The sequence below is a fragment of the Pristiophorus japonicus genome, chromosome 2 (assembly GCF_044704955.1).
Source record: "Pristiophorus japonicus isolate sPriJap1 chromosome 2, sPriJap1.hap1, whole genome shotgun sequence".
Lineage (NCBI taxonomy): Eukaryota > Metazoa > Chordata > Chondrichthyes > Pristiophoridae > Pristiophorus > Pristiophorus japonicus.
Window position 1 is genome coordinate 334,402,041 of NC_091978.1, and position 25,266 is coordinate 334,427,306.

Here is a 25,266-nt window from a genome sequence, read left to right on the forward strand (position 1 = left end):
TAGACAGGTCACGGAGGATCTGTACGCACGAAGGCCGACGTCCGCCGCGCGGCCGATGCCATTGAGTCGCCAAAAACAGCTCTGGGCCCTGACTCCGTTAGGTGTGTCGAGGAGGTTCAAGCACGTGGGGAGATCCGGTCCGAACTGACCCCCGTCCGGACAGAATTCCTCTTCGGCGCCAAACCCCAGAACCTCCCTCGGGAGCCGGCGCCTCACAACTTGAGCCACCTCGGGGAAATCCCCTCCGTGCCTTTCAGTTCCGCGCGGAGGGGTTTCCTGTACGGGCTGCTCCTGCACATTCTCAACTTTGCCATCCTCGCCGGCCGTCCGGACACGCCATGGCGTACCATCTTTCCATCCGGAGGAGGCGGGGGTCCCCGATGGAGTGCACTCTATGCGGGAGTCCTCCCAATGTTTATTGGGGACTTGGCCTGGACGGTGGTGCATGAAGCAGTCCCGTGCAATAAATTTTTAAGCCGGTACATGGGCTCCCAGGCCGCCTGCAATTTCTGCGGTCTGGAGGAGTCCGGGTTCCAAGTTTTTATGGAGTGTGCGAGGTTGCAGCCCCTGTTCAATTATTTAAAGGGGCTGCTCCTGAAATTCTGGTTGCACTTCAGTCCCACACTCCTGACCTTTGGGCACCCTGTGCGGAGGGGAGCGGGTAGGTCCGAGGGCCTCCTCGTAGGACTGCTCCTGGGCACGGCCAAGGGTGCCATCAGCCGGTCCAGGCAGCGGGAGGTCGAGGGGGTCGTTCAGCCTGACTGCCTGCCTATCCTCCGCTCTTACATCCGGTCCAGGGTGTCCTTGGAGATGGAGCATGCAGTGTCCACCAGTACGCTCAAGGCCTTCCGCGAGAGGGGGGCGCCGGAGGGACTGGAGTGCATCATCACCCCCGGCAACCAAATTTTAATTTGATTTTATATGTTTTAAAGTTTAATTTGTTTTAATTGCCGGGTTTTTAGTGCCCCCTCCCCTTTTATAGGGGGCACTGGTAAAATATATGGTTTTAATGCCCCCCCAAAAAAATCACAAAAAAAACCCTCAAAAAAACAAAAAAAAACAAAAAAACATTTAAAAAAATAAAGAGGCAGTTAAAAGTGTCTGGAGTGTCCCCCAGATCGGGGGGCACTTGATCTAATGTTTATTTTGTTCCCACCCCCCAAAAGAGTTGTCACTGGGGCCCCCCACCCGTTTGCCTCTGCACGGACCTCATCATAGATAGCTTCTTCTATAAAAGATGACAGGACGACATGGCATGAGATCATTGTGTGATATCATTGCTAGGTACTGTCACAGAGACTACACATAACTGACAGATGTAATCATGATTATTATGATTATTATCATTCTTTACCTAAAGACGTACACTGTGACCGCAGGCTTTGAGTACAACATTCCCGGTAAAAGTGAAAGACCTCACATCTGTTGATAGTCACTCATGACTGTTACAAAGCAAATTATATAAACACATAAGTACATAAAAATCAATGTAATACTTACTCTTGCCGATCCCACAAGGTCGTTCCATCGTTTGCGGCATTGGTTGCCCTCACGCACCTCATTGGTCGCCAACGAGACCACCTCTGCTATCTCAGTCCATATCCTCTGGTAGGCCTTTGGGATGGGCTTCCCACGCCCTCCCTGTGTCAAATCACCCCAGCGTGACTTGACCTCCTGCAGGAAGGAGGCATTTGCCTTGTCTTAGAATCTCCTGGCTTTTTAGCGCTCACCAATGTGCTCCTCTCCCAGCTCACTGCTCTCGCCAGCGTCAGTATCCACAGCGTGCTGTGATGCCTCCTCCTCCCTCCATTATAGGCCAAATTTGGGCAAATATGTGGCTGGTAACAGCTTATTTTTGTTTCCCTATTTGCTCTAAAGCTCTAAACTCTCCCTCCTTCCTTCCAAAGCAGCCACACCACACCTACACACGCTTTCAGTCGCTCTCAGCATCCTCGCTCTCTGTCTTCCCTTCTGTGCATGTCATAATAGCCCTTGAACTCCTGAATCGCAGGAATTGAGCATTGCCATGCTGTTGCTAAGAACGGCGACACCTTACGGCAGAAAGTCAGCGAGATTTAACGCTACCACCCATTTCATATCACTCACGATAACACTCAATTTCAAAAATGGAGACATGCATACTTAACGCCCACTTAACGCCCATTTTACCGCTGAAATGATGTAGAATGCCCATATATCATCCATTTTGGCACAAAATGGAAACTGACGCCCATTTTTAGGAAACTTATCGCTCAGCGTTACCTTCCCCATGTGCTTAACAGCGGGGAAAAATATTACCGCCCACGCACTTTTTTGGGGCGGAATCATCAGAATGGGCGAAATCAACGTCCATAATATCGTGCAGCATTACTTTCCGCACGGAATTAACGCCGAGATTCAATATTAACTCCCGCCCACTTTTTTTGTCATAAAGAGCATATTTACCGAAACTAGCAGCCATAAGATCACCCAGTCTCATTTTCACCACCTTGCACACATATCGCCCACAATATCGCTCGCCCACAAAAAGTCCAGAAAAAGTGGAACTAACCAGCCATGTTCTAGATCACATGTCGCATCCTTTAAAAGGCTGCTGTGCTTCAACCTCGGAGGAGTTCGGATGTACTCTGCAGGTCGTTGGAGTTGATGTGAACATCTCTACAAACATCTTGACAATACTGTGACCGATTGGAATTGAATAGTTGTCTTCGTCGGGACATTCCTTGTTTGTGATCAATCGGTGGAAAACAGAGAGTTACTGCAATGGGGCCTGTCCTTTCTCAGCCTCTCTTGGTGACCAATTACATGCAGCAGACTCGACATCGCCGAAGGAAAGCTCCACTGCATTATGTGCCCAATGTATGCCTTGACAGACTGATGAGGAGGACCAGACGTTACACCCCTTGCAAGTACAAGGAGAAGCATTCTTACCTCGACTTGCCCAACACCACCTGCCTTCGGAGACTGTGCTTCCACAAAGAGGTTATCACTGAGGTATGCCAGCTGATAAGGGCAGATCTGCAGCTTGCCAGCATCATCAATACTGTACTGTCCGTCGAGGTCAAAGGCACTGTCGTTCTACGCCTCGGGTTCTTTTCAGGCCACAGCTGGAGACTGGAGACATGTGCGGACTTTCTCAGCATTCCACACATCGCTGCATTAGACAGGTCACTAAAGCCCTGTATGCATGCAGGAGAGACTTGATCAGCTTCCCTATGACCAGGGAGGCACAGAGTGAGAGGGCTCTAGGATTCTCCAGAAGTGCAAACTTCCCCTAGGTGCAGGGAACAATAGACTGTACGCACATTGCGATGCGGGCACATTTTCAGGATGCAGAACTTTTCAGGAACCGCAAGGGATTCCACTCCCTGAATGTCCAACTGGTTGTCGACCACCAGCAAATTATAATGGCAATGAATGCTAAATTTACAGGCAGCATCCATGGTGCTCACATCCTGTGTGAGAGCACTGTATCTGACTTGTTTAACAATCAGCCACAAGGTCAATGCTGGATGCTTGGTGACAAAGGATAGGGCCTTGCCACTGTGATATATTCACAGAGCACAGCACACACAGCTCCTAACATGGCAGGCAGCTCTCTCAGAAGCCTCCGGAAATCTGCCTGGTTCTATTTAATTATTAACTGTGCAATTGCAGTACACAATACATCCACATCCATAGTGTGGCGCTACAAACATTACAAGCTTACAGACATTACAGCGGGAGAGTGAGGCGGCGGCAGTTGGAGCAACGCGAGCCCGGGGTCGGAGGCCGATAAAAGGCCCAGCGGGAGAGTGAGGCGGCGGCAGTTGGAGCAGCGCGAGTCCGGGGTCGGAGGCCTATAAAAGGCGTGGCTTGTGCAGCTACAGGGAGAAGGCAAAAAAGAAGTAAAAAGAAACAGAAAGGTGACGTCACAGTCAAACGGGTAAGTGATTGGCTGGTGATTGGTGAGTAGTTTTTCTTTTTTTCTTTCTTCTCTTTAACAGTGAGTAAACTTTAACATAATTGTTGCCTATCTAAAGGTTAAGTCATGGCAGACGAGCTCGGTCGCGTGTTATGCTCCTCCTGTACCATGTGGGAACTCAGGGATGACTCCAGTGTCCCTGACGACTACATGTGCGGGAAGTGTATCCACCTCAAGCTCCTGACGGTCCGCGTTGCGGACTTGGAGCTGAGGGTGGATTCACTTTGGAGCATCTACGATGCTGAGAATGACATGAATAGCACGTGTAGTGAGTTGGTCATACCACAGGAGAAGGGTCCACAGCCAGATAGGAATGGAAGACCAGCAGGAAGAGCAGTGCAAAGAAGGTAGTGCAAGGGTCCCCTGTGGTCATTACCCTGCAAAACAGATACACTGCTTTAAGTACTGTTGAGGGAGATGACTCATCAGGGGAGGGCAGCAGCAGCCAAGTTCATGGCACCGTGGCTGGCTCTGTTGCACAGGAGGGCAGGAAAAAGAGTGGGAGAGCGATAGTGATAGGGGATTCAATTGTTAGGGGAATAGATAGGCGTTTCTGCGGCCGCAACCGAGACTCCAGGATAGTATGTTGCCTCCCTGGTGCAAAGGTCAAGGATGTCTCGGAGCGGGTGCAGGACATTCTAAAAAGGGAGGGAGAACAGCCAGTTGTAGTGGTGCACATTGGTACCAAGACATAGGTAAAAAAAGGGATGAGGTCCTACGAAACGAATTTAAGGAGCTAGGAGCTAAATTAAAAAGTAGGACCTCAAAAGTAGTAATCTCGGGATTGCTACCAGTGCCATGTGCTAGGCAGAGTAGGAATCGCAGGATAGCGCAGATGAATACGTGGCTTGAGCAGTGGTGCAGCAGGGAGGGATTCAAATTCCTGGAGCATTGGAACCGGTTCTGGGGGAGGTGGGACCAGTACAAACCGGACGGTCTGCACCTGGGCAGGACCGGAACCAATGTCCCAGGGGCAGTGTTTGCTCGTGCTGTTGGGGAGGAGTTAAACTAATATGGCAGGGGAATGGGAACCAATGGAGGGAAACAGAGGGAAACGAAAAGGAGACAAAAGCAAAAAACAGAAAGGAGATGAGAAAAAGTGGAGGGCAGAGAAACGCAAGACAAAGAACAAAAAGGGCCACTGTACAACAAAATTCTAAAAGGGCAAAGGGTGTTAAAAAAACAAGCCTGAAGGCTTTGTGTCTTAATGCAAGGAGTATCCGTAATAAGGTGGATGAATTAACTGTGCAAATAGATGTTAACAAATATGATGTGATTGGGATTACGGAGACGTGGCTCCAGGATGATCAGGGCTGGGAACTCAACATCCAGGGGTATTCAACATTCAGGAAGGATAGAATAAAAGGAAAAGGAGGTGAGGTAGCATTGCTGATTAAAGAGGAGATTAATACAATAGTTAGGAATGACATTAGCTTGAATGATGTGGAATCTATATGGGTGGAGCTGCAGAACACCACAGGGCAAAAAACGTTACTGGAAGTTGTGTACAGACCTCCAAACAGTAGTAGTGATGTTGGGTAGGACATCAAACAAGAAATTATGGGTGCATGCAATAAGGGTGCAGCAGTTATAATGGGTGACTTTAATATGCACATAGATTGGGCTAACCAAACTGGAAGCAATACGGTGGAGGAGGATTTCCTGGAGTGCATAAGGGATGGTTTTCTAGACCAATATGTCGAGGAACCAACTAGGGGAGAGGCCATCTTAGACTGGGTGTTGTGTAATGAGAGAGGATTAATTAGCAATCTCGTTGTGCTTGGGGAAGAGTGACCGTAATGTGGTGGAATTCTGCATTAGGATGGAGAATGAAACAGTTAATTCAGAGACCATGGTCCAGAACTTAAAGAAGGGTAACTTTGAAGGTATGAGGCGTGAATTGACTAGGATTGATTGCCGAATGATACTTGAGAGGTTGACTGTGGATGGGCAATGGCAGACATTTAGAGACTGCATGGATGAACTACAACAATTGTACATTCCTGTCTGGCATAAAAATAAAAAAGCGAAGGTGGGTCAACCGTGGCTATCAAGGGAAATCAAGGATAGTATTAAAGCCAAGGAAGTGGCATACAAATTGGCCAGAAATAGCAGCGAACCCGGAGACTGGGAGAAATTTAGAACTCAGCAGAGGAGGACAAAGGGTTTGATCAGGGCAGGGAAAATGGAGTAGGAGAAGAAGCTTGCAGGGAACATTAAGACGGATTGCAAAAGTTTCTATAGATATGTAAAGAGAAAAAGGTTAGTAAAGACAAATGTAGGTCCCCTGCAGTCAAAATCAGGGGAAGTCATAACGGGGAACAAAGAAATGGCGGACCAATTGAACAAGTACTTTGGTTCGGTATTCACTAAGGAGGACACTAACAACATTCGGGATATAAGAAGGGTCAGAGGGTCTTGTAAGGAGGAGGAACTGAGGGAAATCCTTATTAGTCGGGAAATTGTGTTGGGAAAATTGATGGGATTGAAGGCCGATAAATCTCCAGGGCCTGATGGACTGCATCCCAGAGTACTTAAGGAGGTGGCCTTGGAAATAGCGGATGCATTGACAGTCATTTTGCAACATTCCATTGACTCTGGATCAGTTCCTATCGAGTGGAGGGTAGCCAATGTAACCCCACTTTTTTAAAAAGGAGGGAGAGAGAAAACAGGGAATTATAGACCGGTCAGCCTGACATCGGTAGTGGGTAAGATGATGGAATCAATTATTAAGGATGTCATAGCAGCGCATTTGGAAAGAGGTGACATGATAGGTCCAAGTCAGCATGGATTTGTGAAAGGGAAATCATACTTGACAAATCTTCTGGAATTTTTTGAGGATGTTTCCAGTAGAGTGGACAAGGGAGAACCAGTTGATGTGGTATATTTGGACTTTCAGAAGGCTTTCGACAAGGTTCCACACAAGAGATTAATGTGCAATGTTAAAGCACATGGGATTGGGGGTAGTGTGCTGACATGGATTGAGAAATGGTTGTCAGACAGGAAGCAAAGAGTAGGAGTAAATGGGTACTTTTCAGAATGGCAGGCGGTGAGTAGTGGGGTACCGCAAGGTTCTGTGCTGGGGCCCCAGCTGTTTACATTGTATATTAATGATTTAGACGAGGGGATTAAATGTAGTATCTCCAAATTTGCGGATGACACTAAGTTAGGTGGCAGTGTGAGCTGCGAGGAGGATGCTATGAGGCTGCAGAGCGACTTGGACAGGGCAAATGCATGGCAGATGAAGTATAATGTGGATAAATGTGAGGTTGTCCAATTTGGTGGTAAAAATAGAGAGACAGACTATTATCTGAATGGTGACAGATTAGTAAAAGGGGAGGTGCAACGAGACCTGGGTGTCATGGTACATCAGTCATTGAAGGTTGGCATGCAGGTACAGCAGGCGGTTAAGAAGCAAATGGCATGTTGGCCTTCATAGTGAGGGGATTTGAGTACAGGGGCAGGGAGGTGTTACTACAGTTGTACAGGGCCTTGGTGAGGCCACACCTGGAGTATTGTGTACAGTTTTGGTCTCCTAACCTGAGGAAGGACATTCTTGCTATTGAGGGAGTGCAGCGAAGGTTCACCAGACTGATTCCCGGGATGGCGGGACTGACCTATCAAGAAAGACTAAATCAACTGGGCTTGCATTCACTGGAGTTCAGAAGAATGAGAGGGGACCTTATAGAAACGTTTAAAATTCTGATGGGTTTAGACAGATTAGATGCAGGAAGAATGTTCCCAATGTTGTGGAAGTCCAGAACCAGGGGTCACAGTCTAAGGATAAGGGGTAAGCCATTTAGGACCGAGATGAGGAGAAACTTCTTCACCCAGAGAGTGGTGAACCTGTGGAATTCTCTACCACTGAAAGTTGTTGAGGCCAATTCACTAAATATATTCAAAAAGGAGTTAGATGAAGTCTTTACTACTAGGGGGATCGAGGGGTATGGCAAGAAAGCAGGAATGGGGTACTGAAGTTGCATGTTCAGCCATGAACTCATTGAATGGCGGTGCAGGCTAGAAGGGCTGAATGGCCTACTCCTGCACCTATTTTCTATGTTTCTATGTTTCTATTACACTTCTCCCTCCTTAATGAAGAAGTCATTATATCAAGCATCATACATAACTTTCCTGTTTATTCATAACACAGGATATAAACTTTTTTTCCATATTTACAAATTTAACTTTACCACTTGTTTTCTGTTTCAAAGAGGATACCGTCGCTCTCGAACAGAACCTTCCAAACATGGTGTCGAATCTAAACTCATTTGAAGCTCATCCTGAAGAACGTTTTCCTCCATGGAATTTCCTTGATTTTCATTTGAACTCATTCTAACTTCAGGCTCTTTGTTTTCCTGACACGGACTCAGAGTTTCATTCTGATTCTCTCCTGGATTTGTTTCCAGTACATTGGATTTAGGATTTGCTACTGTATATCAAAACTATCTGATAAGTCAGAAATAATTGAATCATTCCCACCTTCAACTCCTTCCATGTCTGTAGATAAAATATGATCAATATGAACAAACCTAATCTGTCCATTATCAAACATCTTTACCAAATGTGCGAGGACCACATATCTTCACCACTCTTCCTGGTAACTACTTTAACTATTTATGCTGATGGTTCTTCACTCTCACTTTCTGGTTTAATTTCACACTTCTCTCTTTTACTCTACCTCTATCATGATTCTCTTTCTGTCTTAATTATGTCTCTTCTACGGACTGTGCCAAATTTGGCTTTAACAACGAGAATCTGGTTTGTGGCTGACGTTTGAGAAACAACTCTGCTGGTGTTCTACCAGTAGTTGTATGAGGAGCATTTCGATATGTAATCAAAAAATTAGTCAATTTGTGATCCAATGACAACTGTCATTTCCTTGGATATGGATGGAACATTTATTTTTATGAGGGCACGTTTTACAATTTGTACAGTGCTCTCTGCTGCACCATTCGAAGCAGGATGGTATGGTGGAACCTTGGTATGTTTCACACCATTTTTGCTTGAGAATTGTGCAAATTCTTCTGAACGAAATTTTGGTCCATTATCCGAAGCAATCTCTTCAGGGAGGCCAAATGAAGAAAATAATTTTCGCAAAATGTCCAATGTTTTACTTGTTGTTATTTTCCACATTGGAAACACTTCAACCCACTTCGAATAGCTATCAATCACAATGAACAATTGTTGTCCTTCTAACTCAGCAAAATCAATATGTAGCCTTTGCCACACCCTGGGAGGCCATTTCCATGGCTGTAATGATACTGGTGGTGGTTGCTTGCTTACCGATTGACATGTCGTAAACTGACTCACGATGTACTCTATATCTTTATCAAGACCTGGCCACCATAAATAACTGCGTGCAAAACTCTTGGTCAAACACATTCCCAGGTGCTGGTCATGTATTCTTCTAATAATTTGGACCTGAATTTATTTGGTATAACCACTCTTGCACCCCACATGATACGATCTTTATCGACTGATAATTCATTCCTACGAATGAAGAATGAATGTGTATCTTTGTCTGTTACCTGGTTTGGCCATCCATTTGCAATATACTCATACACCTTTGACATCACTGGTTTGGTTGCTCTACCAATCTCTTCAGCTGTGACTGGCAGTTCATCAATGTATGAAAAATTAAACACTTCTTCCCTATCGGGTGTAACTTGTGATGGGGAAGGTAATCTAGACATTGCATCAGCCTCACTGTGATCAACTGATCGTCTGTATTCCATATCATATGTATATGCTGACAAGATCAAAGCCCATCTCTGCATTTGGGCTGCAGCTAATGTTGGAACTGGGGACTTTGGATGGAGGATTGCTGTTAGGGGCTTATGGTCCGTAACGATGGTAAACTTATGACCATACAAGTATTTGTGAAACTTCTTGACCTCAAAAATTAATAGAAACATAGAAACATAGAAACATAGAAACATAGAAAATAGGTGCAGGAGTAGGCCATTCGGCCCTTCTAGCCTGCACCGCCATTCAATGAGTTCATGGCTGAACATTCAACTTCAGTACCCCATTCCTGCTTTCTCGCCATACCCCTTGATCCCCCTAGCAGTAAGGACCTCATCTAACTCCTTTTTGAATATATTTAGTGAATTGGCCTCAACAACTTTCTGTGGTAGAGAATTCCACAGGTTCACCACTCTCTGGGTGAAGAAGTTCCTCCGCATCTCGGTCCTAAATGGCTTACCCCTTATCCTTAGACTGTGACCCCTGGTTCTGGACTTCCCCAACATTGGGAACATTCTTCCTGCATCTAACCTGTCTAACCCCGTCAGAATTTTATATGTTTCTATGAGGTCCCCTCTCATTCTTCTGAACTCCAGTGAATACAAGCCCAGTTGATCCAGTCTTTCTTGATAGGTCAGTCCCGCCATCCCGGGAATCAGTCTGGTGAACCTTCGCTGCACTCCCTCAATAGCAAGAATGTCCTTCCTCAGGTTAGGAGACCAAAACTGTACACAATACTCCAGGTGTGGCCTCACCAATGCCCTGTACAACTGTAGCAACACCTCCCTGCCCCTGTACTCAAATCCCCTTGCTATGAAGGCCAACATGCCATTTGCTTTCTTAACCGCCTGCTGCACCTGCATGCCAACCTTCAATGACTGATGTACCATGACACCCAAGTCTCTTTGCACCTCCCCTTTTCCTAATCTGTCACCATTCAGATAATAGTCTGTCTCTCTGTTTTTACCACCAAAGTGGATAACCTCACATTTATCCACATTATACTTCATCTGCCATGCATTTGCCCACTCACCTAACCTATCCAAGTCGCTCTGCAGCCTCACAGCATCCTCCTCGCAGCTCACACTGCCACCCAACTTAGTGTCATAGAAACATAGAAACATAGAAAATAGGTGCAGGAGTAGGCCATTCGGCCCTTCTAGCCTGCACCGCCATTCAATGAGTTCATGGCTGAACATTCAACTTCAGTACCCCATTCCTGCTTTCTCGCCATACCCCTTGATCCCCCTAGCAGTAAGGACCTCATCTAACTCCTTTTTGAATATATTTAGTGAATTGGCCTCAACAACTTTCTGTGGTAGAGAATTCCACAGGTTCACCACTCTCTGGGTGAAGAAGTTCCTCCGCATCTCGGTCCTAAATGGCTTACCCCTTATCCTTAGACTGTGACCCCTGGTTCTGGACTTCCCCAACATTGGGAACATTCTTCCTGCATCTAACCTGTCTAACCCCGTCAGAATTTTATATGTTTCTATGAGGTCCCCTCTCATTCTTCTGAACTCCAGTGAATACAAGCCCAGTTGATCCAGTCTTTCTTGATAGGTCAGTCCCGCCATCCCGGGAATCAGTCTGGTGAACCTTCGCTGCACTCCCTCAATAGCAAGAATGTCCTTCCTCAGGTTAGGAGACCAAAACTGTACACAATACTCCAGGTGTGGCCTCACCAATGCCCTGTACAACTGTAGCAACACCTCCCTGCCCCTGTACTCAAATCCCCTTGCTATGAAGGCCAACATGCCATTTGCTTTCTTAACCGCCTGCTGCACCTGCATGCCAACCTTCAATGACTGATGTACCATGACACCCAGGTCTCTTTGCACCTCCCCTTTTCCTAATCTGTCACCATTCAGATAATAGTCTGTCTCTCTGTTTTTACCACCAAAGTGGATAACCTCACATTTATCCACATTATACTTCATCTGCCATGCATTTGCCCACTCACCTAACCTATCCAAGTCGCTCTGCAGCCTCACAGCATCCTCCTCGCAGCTCACACTGCCACCCAACTTAGTGTCATCCGCAAATTTGGAGATACTACATTTAATCCCCTCATCTAAATCATTAATGTACAGTGTAAACAGCTGGGGCCCCAGCACAGAACCTTGCTGTACCCCACTAGTCACTGCCTGCCATTCTGAAAAGTACCCATTTACTCCTACTCTTTGCTTCCTGTCTGACAACCAGTTCTCAATCCATGTCAGTACACTACCCCCAATCCCATGTGCTCTAACTTTGCACATTAATCTCTTGTGTGGGACCTTGTCGAAAGCCTTCTGAAAGTCCAAATATACTACATCAACTGGTTCTCCCTTGTCCACTCTACTGGAAACATCCTCAAAAAATTCCAGAAGATTTGTCAAGCATGATTTCCCTTTCACAAATCCATGCTGACTTGGACCTATCATGTCACCTCTTTCCAAATGCACTGCTATGACATCCTTAATAATTGATTCCATCATTTTACCCACTACCGATGTCAGGCTGACCGGTCTATAATTCCCTGTTTTCTCTCTCCCTCCTTTTTTAAAAAGTGGGGTTACATTGGCTACCCTCCACTCCATAGGAACTGATCCAGAGTCAATGGAATGTTGGAAAATGACTGTCAACGCATCCACTATTTCCAAGGCCACCTCCTTAAGTACTCTGGGATGCAGTCCATCAAGCCCTGGGGATTTATCGGCCTTCAATCCCATCAATTTCCCCAACACAATTTCCCGGCTAATAAGGATTTCCCTCAGTTCCTCCTCCTTACTAGACCCCCCGACCCCTTTTATAACCGGAAGGTTGTTCGTGTCCTCCTTCGTGAATACCGAACCAAAGTACTTGTTCAATTGGTCCGCCATTTCTTTGTTCCCCGTTATGACTTCCCCTGATTCTGACTGCAGGGGACCTACATTTGTCTTTACTAACCTTTTTCTCTTTACATATCTATAGAAACTTTTGCAATCCGTCTTAATGTTCCCTGCAAGCTTCTTCTCATACTCCATTTTCCCTGCCCTAATCAAACCCTTTGTCCTCCTCTGCTGAGTTCTAAATTTCTCCCAGTCCCCAGGTTCGCTGCTATTTCTGGCCAATTTGTATGCCACTTCCTTGGCTTTAATACTATCCCTGATTTCCCTTGATAGCCACGGTTGAGCCACCTTCCCTTTTTTATTTCTATGCCAGACAGGAATGTACAATTGTTGTAGTTCATCCATGCGGTCTCTAAATGTCTGCCAAAGTTTCCCTTTCCATTTGCGCATAATTACTCTCACTGGCACTGAGAGTGCATGAAGTAAAAGCAATTGGTCTCTCCTCCCCACTACATGATACATGAGAGATTACTGCCCCAACTCCATATGTAGAGGCATCACATGCTAGCTTAATCTCCTTAGATACGTCATAGTGAACTAACATGGTGCTCTCTACCAATTTGCTTTTACACTCATTGAATGCTGTATTGCATTCTTTTGACCACTTCCAATGAACCTGTTTTTTCAAAAGTTCTTTCAGTGGATGTAATACTGTAGCCAAGTTCAGTGACATTCCTGGGAGTGGGTGCATTTCTGATCGCATCCAATTTTTCCATGGTTGGATGTAAACCATCTTTGTCTACTCTGTACCCTAAGGACTCCACTGAGTTTTTAAATAACTCACACTTACGAGCAGACATTCGCATTCTGTGCTTCTCTAGCCATTTGAGGACTGCATTCAATATGTTATTATGAATTTGCCTATTTGGTGCTGAAATTAGTATGTCATCCAAATAACATACTACCCCTTCAATACCTTGCAAAATCTGGTTCATCACCCCCTTGGAATATGGCAGGGACGGAAGATGCTCCAAACGGTAGCCTATTAAATTGATATAGGCCTAGATGAGTATTTATAGTCAAACATGACTTGGACTCCTCATCTAGTTCAAGCTGTAAGTAGGTATTCGTAAGATCCAGTTTTGAAAAGATCTGACCACCTGTCAGTGTTGTGAACAAATCTTCTATATTCGGAAATGTACTGGGGACATTACCCTCTAGAACCTGGTTTATGGTTACTTTATCATCACCACACAATCTTACCTTACCATCGGACTTAGGTACAACAACAATGGATGTAGCCCAATTACATCGATCTATCTTGCAAATAATGTTCTCAGTTTCTAGCCTTTTGAGTTCTTGCTCAACTTTCTCCTTGAGTGCATATGGTACGGAACATGGCTTGTAGTAAACCGATCTAGCATCCTTCTGTACCCTGACACTCGCCTTGAAGCCTTGGATCGACTGCCCGTTTCGCAGAACACCTTTGGATACTTCTTGATAACCTCATCCGTTGATGAAAATCTCGCTTCCACACAGAAAATCTTACTCCAATCCAGCTTCAGTGAGCTCAACCAATTTCTTCCTAGTAAGGAAGGCTTGTCTCCTTTCACTACTATTAGAGGCAAGTTCTGAAACTGATCTTTATATTTCACCGGTACGGTGATACAACCTACCACAGGAATTTTCTCTTCAGAGTAGCCTCGCGGCTCTATCTTGGATTTCTCCAGTTGAAAATCACGCAATTTATCACAATATAGTGACTCCGGTACTACACTCACGGATGCACCAGTGTCGATTTCCATTGGTATCTTGAATCCCGCAACATCTATGTGGATTTTGATGCTTTCCGAATCGCTGTCCGTTAACCTCGTGCTCCTGATGACGTGTAACTCTAACATCTCGTCCTGTTGTTGTTCTTCCATGCTATGTAGTCTCTTGGGATTTCTACTCATAGCTTTGAACGCTGGACTCATAGTTTTGGAAGCTGGTTTACCCTTCAGTCGGCATGCCTTCGCAAGATGTCCAGTCTTTCTGCAGAAGAAACACTCTGCCTTCACGTATGGACAACTTTGAGCAATGTGTTGTCCCAGGCACCTATAGCACGACTTCGACGCTCTGTTAGAATTTCCAGTTTCTGAGACCCCCGCCATCTTTTACTTTGAACATGCAGGTCATTTTACCTCAGTTGACTGACGACCGTAATCATTATTTAATTCTCAGGAATATTGTTCAGCCATGCCCATTGACCTCGCTGTCTGACAAGCAATCTCAAAAGTCAAGTCATCTGTCGTCAATAACTTCCTTCTGATCGCATCATTTTTCACCCCACAAACAAAGCGATCCTGTAATGCTCAATTTTGAAAGTTTCTAAAATTACAGTGCATCGATAGCTTTTTTAATGCAATGATGTAATCACTGATACTTTCATCAGCCTTTTGATTCCGAATCCCAAAACGATACCTTTCAGCAATTTCTAACGGTTTGGGGTTATAGTGCTGCTCCAGCTTCGTTAAAATCTCTTTAAGCATTGTGTTCTTTGGCTCGTCAGGCACAAGCAGATTTACAAGGGTTCCGTACATTGCCGGACCCGCCACCGATAAGAAGATCGCTTTCTTACGTTCCAACACAGCCCGGTTCTGGACTGCACTGTCTGGAACTTTGATTATGTTATTAGCAGTGAAATACATTTCTAGCCGATCCACATATGCTTGAAAACATTCCCGGTCATGTCTATATTCCCCCAAATGTCCCATTACACCTGCCATTTTAATCTGTAGCTGTTCACACCGTGTGCTGTATTTTACCTCGGATTTTGTAGCTTTTTTCCAAAGTCAGAAACTTCCAAAGTCTCTCTGTCGGCTGGCTGAACCCTTCACCAACAAAATGTAAGCGCTAAATCATCCAAAAAATCCCATCCTTGTCGCCAAATGTGATATATTCACAGAGCACAACACACACATGGCAGGCAGCTCTCTCGGAAGCCTCCGGAAATCTGCCTGGTTCTGTTTAATTATTAACTGTGCAATTGCAGTACACAATCCGTCCACATCCATAGTGTGGAGCTACAAACATTACAAGCTTACAGACATTACAGCCACCTGGCTGATAACCTCCACGCATGACACCCACACTGAAGCTGAGAGGCGATACAAGTGCCACAGAGCCACTCGCAATATCATGGAGAAAACCATTGGAGTGCTGAAGCAGTGCTTTAGATGCCTGGATCACTCAGGAGGCGAGCTCCAATACTACCCTGAGCAGGTAGCTACATTTGTGGTGGTGTGCTCCATGCTGCACAACTTGGCAATGAGGAGGGGACAAGAATTTCCTGATGAGTCTGACAGTCCACCTCACCAGAGAGAGGAAGAGGAGGATGAGGAGGCGGACGCTGACATCGGCCCAGACAATCAGGCTGATGCTGAAGCCATGCCCCCGCCCCCCTGTAGACCACATGAAAGACCCATGGTGCATGATAGCTGCAAGAGCCTTACGTCAGGAGCCCATCAATGATCGCTTTGGTGTTATTTACAAGGCTGACACACTGCTGGATGTGCAGGTGATACATCAATGGTAGGCATCACCTTGGTGACAGTTGATTGAAGTTAAGTGTGATTATACCCTTTGATGTAAAGGAATCACCAGTGTGTAATGGTGCAGCTATCTAAGCCAATGTGCTGCCAGGTTTTGTTAAATAAAAAATATTTAAACTGAACATTAGTCTGAAACCAACCCTCCCCCCCACCCCCCCCCACTCCCGCTTCTTCTCCCCACCTCTACCCCTTCCCCTTCCCCTCCTGACTCCAAGCCGCCTGGCCGAGGAGCTCCTCAGGCGATGCTTCATTGGAGGTGGGGGGGCGGGGGTTGACAGCTGAAACACTGCTTGGATGGATACGGGAGAGGACGGTCCTGAGGTGGGAACGTGCTTCGAGCCAGAAGCAAGATGTTGCTGCTGGCTCTCATGTGTGGTTGGCAATGTGGGTGTGGCACCTTGGGGTGCAGTGCCGTGCTCCGGGACCACTGGGAGCCCTCTGCCACCGGTGTTCCTGGCTACCAGCTCCAGGGCCTCCTTCATCCCTTCCATGTTATATCTTATTTGTTGGACATAAACTCGGTGCCAACTATGTTCTTGTTGCTACCGGTGAATCTCCCTCGTGCCTCCCACAACTGCCAGACAAGCACACACCACAGCCACACACACTCCCTCTCTCTCTGTCTCCTCTTCTGCGCATGATGATCCTTGACCTCCAGAATTGCGGGAATCGAGCATTGCCAGGCCATTGCTAAGGACGGCCACACTTTACGGCAGAAGGTCAAAAAAAATTTACGCTAACGCCCATTTTATATCGCTCGCGGTAACATCCATTTTCAAAAGTGGAAACTAGGTGGTTTAAGAATGGGCGAGAAGCCAGCGATCTGACCCATTTTTATTGCCCACGCCGGAAATAATGCCCATTTTTGGGCGATCTGCACAAAAGTGTAAAATCTAGCCCATGGACTTATTTTGCGATATTTGCCATATTTACAAATCAAACTTAACCACTTGATACCTTCGCTCTCCAGAACCTTCCAAACTTGGTGTTGAACTAAGACTCATTCAAGGCTGACCCTGAGGAAAGTTTTCCTCCAAGGGTAACCCTTGATTTACATTTTGACTCTCTATATCTTCAGACTGTTCGTCTGCCTGACTTGGACTCAGATTTAAATTTTGAATTTCTCGTGGACTTGTTTCTAGTACATTTGATATAGGATATGCTATTGGTACTGTACTTGTAATAAGATTATCTGATTCATCAGAAATAATCGAATCATCCCAACTTTCAACTCCTTCCACACCTGTAGCTAAAATATGATCAACATGAACAAACCTAACCTATCCATGACCAAACATCTTGACCAAATATATATGACGACCACATATCTTTACTACTCTGCCTGGTAACCACTTAAACCATTTATGGTAATGGTTTCTTCACTCTCACTTTCTAATTTAATTTCACACTTCTCTCTCTTACTCTATCTCTATCATGATTCTCTTTCTGTCTTAATTGTTTTCTTCGACTGACTATGCCAGGTTTGGCTTTAACAATGAGAACTTGGTTCATGGCTGTCATTTGAGAAACAACTCTGCTGGTGTCTACCAGTAGTTGTATGAGGAGTATTATGATAAGTAATTAGAATATTTATCAATTTGTGATCCAACGACGACTGTCGTTTCTGTGGATTTGGCTCCAACATTGGCTTGATAAGGGCACGTTTTACAATTTGTACTGAGCACTCTGCTGCACCATTTGAAGCAGGGTAGTACGGTGGAATTTTGGTATGTTTCACACCGTTTCTGCTCGTCAACTGTGCAAATTCTTCTGAACAAAATTGTGCTCCATTATCAGACACAATTTATTCTGGAAGGCCATATGAAGAAAATAATCTTCGCAAAGTGTTTTACTTGTTGTGATTTTCCGCATCGGAAACACCTCTACCCACTTCGAATGGCTATCAATCAAAATGAACAATTGCTGTCCTTCTAGCTCAGAAAAATCAATATGTAACCTTTGCACACCCTGGGAGGCCATTTCCATGGCTGTAATGGTACTGATGGTGGTTTCTTGCTTTCTGATTGACATGTTGTACACTAACTAATGATGTATGCTATATCTTTACCTAGACCTGGCCCCATAAGTAACTCTGTGCAAAACTGTTGGTCAAGCACATTCCCAGGTGCTGGTCATGAAGATCTCCTAATGGTTTGGATCTGAATTTATTTGGTATAACCACTCTTGCACCCCACACGATACAATCTTTATCCACTGATAATTCATTCCTGTGAACGAAGTATGAAAAAATATCTTTCTCTGATACCTGGTTTGGCCAACCATTTGTGATATAATCATACACCTTTGACATAACTGGGTCACGTTTGGTTGCTCTGCCAATCTCTTCAGCTGTGACTGGCAGTTCATCAATGTATGAAAAATAGAACACTTCTTCCCTATTTGGTGTAACTTGTGATAGGGATGACAACCTAGACATAGCATCAGCATTATTGTGATCAGCTGATCGTCTGTACTCAATGTCATATGTATATGCTGACAAAATCAAAGTCTATGTCTGCATTCGAGCTGCAGCTAAGGTTAGAACTGGGGACTTTGGATGGAGGATTGCTGTCAGGGGCTTATGGTCCATAACAATGGTAAACGTATGACCATACAAGTATTTATGGAACTTCTTGACCCCAAAAATTAATGCCAAAGCTTACCTTTCGATTTGCGCATAATTATGCCCACTGGCACTGAGAGTGCATGAAGCAAAAGCAATTGGTCTCTACTCCTCAATACATAGTACATGAGAGATCACTGCCCCAACTCCATACAGAGAGGCATCACATGCAAGCTTGATCTCCTTAGATACGTCATAGTAAACTAACATGGTGCTCTCTACCAACTGGCTATTACACCCCTTGAATGTTGTGCCGCATTCTTCTGACCATTCCCAATGGACCTGTTTTTTCAACAGCTCATTCAGTGGATGTAACAATGTAGCCAAATTTAGTAGGAACTTCCCATAATGGTTCAAAAGACCCAAAAATGATCAAAGTTCAGAGACATTCTTCATTCTTAGGAGTGGGTGCATTTCTAATTGCATCCAGCTTTTCCTTGGTTGGATGTAGACCATCTTTGTCTACTCTATGCCCTAATTACGCCACTGAATTTCGAAGTAACTCACAATTGTGAGCAGTCACTCATACGCTGTGCTTCTCTAGCTGTTTGAGCACTTCATTCAATATGTTATTATGGATTTGCCTGTTTGGTGCTGAAATTAGTATGTCATCTAAATAACATACTTCCCCTTCAATGCCTTGCAGAATCTGGTTCATCAACCCTTGAAATATGATGGGGGTGGAAGATGATATCCTATTAAATAGATATAGGCCTAGATGAGTATTTATAGTCATGCATGACATGGACTTCTCATTTAGTTCAAGTTGTAAGTAGGCATTTGTGAGATCTAACTTTGAGAAGATCTGACCACCTGTCAGTGTTGTGAACAAATCTACATTTGGCAATGGATTGGATAGATTACCCTCCAGAACTTTGTTTACGGTTACTTTATAATCACCACACAAACTTACCTTACCATCTGACTTAGAGACAAGAACAATGGGCGTAGCCCAATTACACAGATCTATCTTAGAGATAATGTTCTCAGTCTTTTGAGTTCTTGTTCAACTTTCTCCTTAAGTGCATATGGTACGGGATGTGGCTTGCAGTAAACTGGTATAGTGTCCTTCTATACTCTGACACTTGCCTTGAAGCCATGGATCGGACTGCCTTTTTTACACCGAACACCTTCGGATACTGCTTGATGACATCATCCTTCGATGCAAATCTCGTTTCAATACAAAAAATCTAATTCCAATCCAGCTTCAGTGATCCCAACTAATTCCTACCTAGTAAGGCCTGCTTGTCCTGCCACCACTAAGAGAGGCAACTCTGAAATTGATCCTTGTATTTCACCGGTATAGTTATATGACCTACCACAGGAATGTTCTCTCCTGAGTAGCCTCGCAGCGCTATCTTGGATTTCTCCAATGGGAAATCACACAATTTGTCAAGATATAGCGACTCCGGTACTACGCTCACGGATGCACCAGTCTCGATTTTCATGGGTATCTTGGTTCCTGAAACATCTACTTGGATGATGAGAATTTTTGAATCACTGTTAGAAACCCTCATGCTCCTGATAATGTGTATCTCTTCGTCCTGTTGCTTTTCTTCCATGCTATGTGGTCTCTGGGGATTTCTACTTATACCCTTGAAAGTTGATTTACTCTTTAGTCGGCATGCCTTTGCAAGATGCCCAGTTTTCCTGCAGAAAAAATACTCTGCCTTCAAATATGGACAACTTTGAGCAATGTGTTGTACCAGACACTGATAGCATGACTTCAATGTACTGTTGCCTTGGCCAGTTGCTGAGGCCTTGGGGCTGAACTGCCTTTTACTTTTAACCTGCAGGCAATTCACCTCGGTTGTCTAACAACTGGAAATGGTACGAAATTCTCGGGAATATTGGTCAGCCATTGACATAGCTGTCTGACAAGCTAAATCAAAAGTCAAGTTAGGGGTTGTCAACAACGTCCTCCTGATTGCTTCATTTTTCATCTCACAAACAAGCGGTCACGCAATGCTCGGTCCTGAAAGTTTCGAAATGACAGTGAATGGATAGGTTTTTTAATGCTACAATGTACTCACTGATACTCTCGTCAGGTAATTGATTTTGTATTCCAAAACCATAACTTTAAGCAATTTCCAAGGGCTCGGGACTGTAGTGCTGTTCTAACTTGCTAAGAATCTCTGTAAGTGATGTGTCCTATGGCTTGACAGGAACAAGCACATTTTTCAGGGTTTCATTCACCTTAGGGCCTGCTTCAATCAGGAAAACAGCCCGGTTTTTTTCCATCGAGGAGGAGTAGTGAGTCAAGAGGAGGCCCATAAAAGGCCTAGCAGTCGGAGGAGCGGCAGCGTCGAGGAGGAAACATAGAAACATAGAAAATAGGCGCAGGAGTAGGCCATTCGGCCCTTCGAGCCTGCACCACCATTCAATAAGATCATGGCTGATCATCCCTTTCCTGCTTTCTCTGCATACCCCTTGATCCCCTTAACCGTAAGGGCCATATCTAACTTCCTCTTGAATATATCCAATGAACTGGCATCAACAACTCTCTGCGGCAGAGAATTGCACAGGTCAACAACTCTCTGAGTGAAGAGGTTTCTCCTCATCTCAGTCCGAAATGGCCTACCCCTCATCCTAAGACTATGTCCCCTGATTCTAGACTTCCCCAACATCGAACATTCTTCCCGCATCTAACCTGTCCAGTCCCGTCAGAATCTTATATGCTTCTATGAGATCCCCTCTCATCCTTCTAAATGCCAGTGAATAAAGGCCCAGTTGATCCAGTCCCTCCTCATATGACAGCCCAGCCATCCCTGGAATCAGTCTGGTGAACCTTCGCTGCACTCCCTCAATAGCAAGAACGTCCTTCCTCAGACTAGGACTGAACACAATATTCCAGGTGAGGCCTCACTAAGGCCCTGTACAACTGCAATAAGACCTCCCTGCTCCTATATTCAAATCCCCTAGCTATGAAGGCCAACATACCATTTGCCTTCTTTACCGCCTGTTGTACCTGCGTGCCCACTTTCATGACACCCAGGTCTCGTTGCACCTCCCCCTTTTCTAGTCTGCTGCCATTCAGATAATATTCTGCCTTTGTGTTTTTGCCCCCAAAATGGATAACCTCACATTTATCTACATTATACTGCATCTGCCATGTATTTGCCCACTCACCTAATCTGTCCAAGTCACCCTTCAGCCTCTTAGCATCCTCCTCACAGCTCACACTGCCACCCAGTTTAGTGTCATCCGCAAACTTGGAGATATTACACTCTATTCCTTCATCCAAATCATTAATGTATATTGTAAAGGGCTGGGGTCCCAGCACTGAGCCCTGCGGCACCTCACTAGTAACTGCCTGCCATTCTGAAAAGGACCCGTTTATCCCGACTCTCTGCTTCCTGTCTGCCAACCAGTTCGCTATCCACGTCAGTACATTACCCCCAATACCATGTGCTTTGATTTTGTACACCAATCTCTTGTGTGGGTCCTTGTCAAAAGCCTTTTGAAAGTCCAAAAACACCACATCCACTGGTTCTCCCTTGTCCACTCTACTAGTTACATCCTCAAAAAATTCAAGAAGATTTGTCAAGCACGATTTCCCTTTCATAAATACATGCTGACTTGGATTGATCCTGTCACTGCTTTCCAAATGCTCTGCTATTTCATGTTTAATAATTGATTCCAACATTTTCCCCACCACCGATGTCAGGCTAACCGGTCTATAATTCCATGTTTTCTCTCTCCCTCCTTTTTTAAAAAGTGGCGTTGCATTAGCTATTAGCTACCCTCCAGTTGATAGGAACTGTGCCAGAGTCAATAGATTGTTGGAAAATGATCACCAATGCATCCACTATTTCTAGGGCCACTTCCTTAAGTACTCTGGGATGCAGACTATCAGGACACGGGGATTTATCGGCCTTTAATCCCATCAATTTCCCTAACACAATTTCCCGCCTAATAAGGATATCCTTCAGTTCCTCATTCTCACTAGACCCACTGCCCCCTAGTACATACGGAAGGTTATCTGTATCTTCCTTTGTGAAGACAGAACCGAAGTATTGGTTCAATTGGTCTGCCATTTCTTTGTTCCCCATTATAAATTCACCTGAATCCGACTGCAAGGGACCTACGTTTGTCTTTACTAATCTTTTTCTCTTCACATATTTATAGAAGCTTTTGCAGTCAGTTTTTATGTTCCCTGCAAACTTCCTCTCATACTCTATTTTCCCCTTCTTAATTAAACCCTTAGTCCTCCTCTGTTGAATTCTAAATTTCTCCCAGTCCTCAGGTTTGTTGCTTTTTCTAGCCAATTTATATGCCTCTTCCTTGGTTTTAACACTATCCTTAATTTCCTTTGTTAGCCATGGTTGAGCCACCTTCACAGTTTTATTTTTACTCCAGACAGGGATGTACAATTGCTGAAGTTTATCCATGTGATCTTTAAATGTTTGCCATTGCTTATCCACTGTCAACCCTTTAAGTATCCTTTGCCAGTCTATTCTAGCCAATTCACACCTCATACCGTCGAAGTTACCTTTCCTTAAGTTCAGGACCCTAGTTTCCGAATTAACTTTGTCACTCTCCATCTTAATAAGGAATTCTACCATATTATGGTCACTTTTCCCTAAAGGGTCTCGCACAACAAGATTACTAATTAGTCCCTTCTCATTACACATCACCCAGTCTAGGATGGCCAGCTCCCTGGTTGGTTCCTCGACATATTGGTCAAGAAAACCATCCCTAATACACTCCAGGAAATCCTCCTCCACCGCATTGCTACCAGTTAGGTTAGCCCAATTTATATGTAGATTAAAGTCGCCCATGATTACTGCTGTACCTTTATTGCACACATCCCTTATTTCTTATTTGATGCTGTCCCCAACCTCACTACTACTATTTGGTGATCTATACACAACTCCCACTAGCGTTTTCTGCCCTTTGGAATTCCGCAGCTCCACCCATACTGATTCCACATCATCCAGTCTAATGTCCTTCCATACAATTGCATTGATTTCCTCTTTAACCAGCAACGCCACCCCGCCTCCTTTTCCTTTCTGTCTATCCTTTCTAAATGCTGAATACCCTTGGATGTTGAGTTCCCAGCCTTGGTCACCCTGGAGCCATGTCTCCGTGATGCCAATCACATCGTATCCACTGCTATCTGCGCAGTTAATTCATCCACCTTATTCCTAATACTCCTCGCATTGAGGCACAGAGTCTTCAGGCTTGTCTTTTTAACACACTTTGCCCCTTTTGAATCTTGCTGTAATGTGGCCATTTTTGCTTTTTGCCTTGGGTTTCCCTGCCCTCCACTTTTACTATTCTCCTTTCTATCTTTTGCTTCTGCCCCCCCCCCCACCCCTTCTATTTCCCTCTGTCTCCCTGCATAGGTTCCTATCCCCCTGCCATATGAGTTTAACTCCTCCCCAACAGTACTAGCAAACACTCCCCTGAGGACATTGGTTCCGATCCTGCCCAGGTGCAAACCGTCTGGTTTGTACTGGTCCCACCTCCCCCAGAACCGGTTCCAATGTCCCAGGAATTTGAATCCCTTCCTTCTGCACCATTTCTCAAGGAGCGATGAGTCAAGAGGATGCCCATAAAAGGCCCAGCAGTCGGAGGAGCGGCAGCATCGAGGAGGAGCCAGCTGATGCAGCTGCAGCAGGGAGAGAAGGCAAAAAAGAAGTAAAAAGAAATCGAAGTGTGACATCACAGCCAAGGGGGTAAGTGATTGCCTGGTGATTGGTGAGTAGTTTTTCTTTTTCTGTTGCCAAATTAAATTAATTTAAGGGTTAAGTCATGGCAGGAGAGCTCCTCCTGTGCTATGTTAGAAATCAGGGACACTGGAAGTGTATTCAGCTGCAGCTCCTGACAGACAGCATTGTGGCACTGGAGCTGCACATGGATTCACTCTGGAGCATCCACAATGCTGAGGATGTCTTGAATAGTACGTTTAGTGAGTTAGTCACACCACAGGTAAAGGTTACAAAAGCAGGTAGGGAATGGGTGACCATCAAGCAGACCAGGAATAGGAAGGCAGTGCAGGAGTCCCCTGCGATCATCTCCCTCCAAAACAGATACACCGTTTTGGGTACTGTTAGGGGAGATGGCTCATCAGGGGAAAGCAGCAGCAGCTAAGTTCATGGCACCGTGGGTGGCTCTGCTGCATAGGAGGGCAGGAAAAAGAGTGGGAGAGCTATAGTGGTAGGGGATTCTATTGTAAGGGGAATAGATAGGCATTTCTGCAGTCACAACCGAGACTCCAGGATGGTATGTTGCCTCCCTGGTGCAAGGGTTAAGGATGTCTCAGAGTGGCTGTAGAGCATTCTGGAGGGGGAGGGTGAACAGCCAGTTGTCATGGTGCATATAGGTACCAACGATATAGGTAAAAAATGGGATGAGATCCTACAGGCTGAATTTAGGGAGCTAGGAGTTAAATTAAAAAGTAGGACCTCAAAGGTAGTAATCTCTGGATTGCTACCAGTGTCAGATGCTAGTCAGAGTAGAAATAGCAGGATAGTTAAGAAGAATACATAGCTTGAGGAATGGTGCAAGAGGGAAGGATTCAAA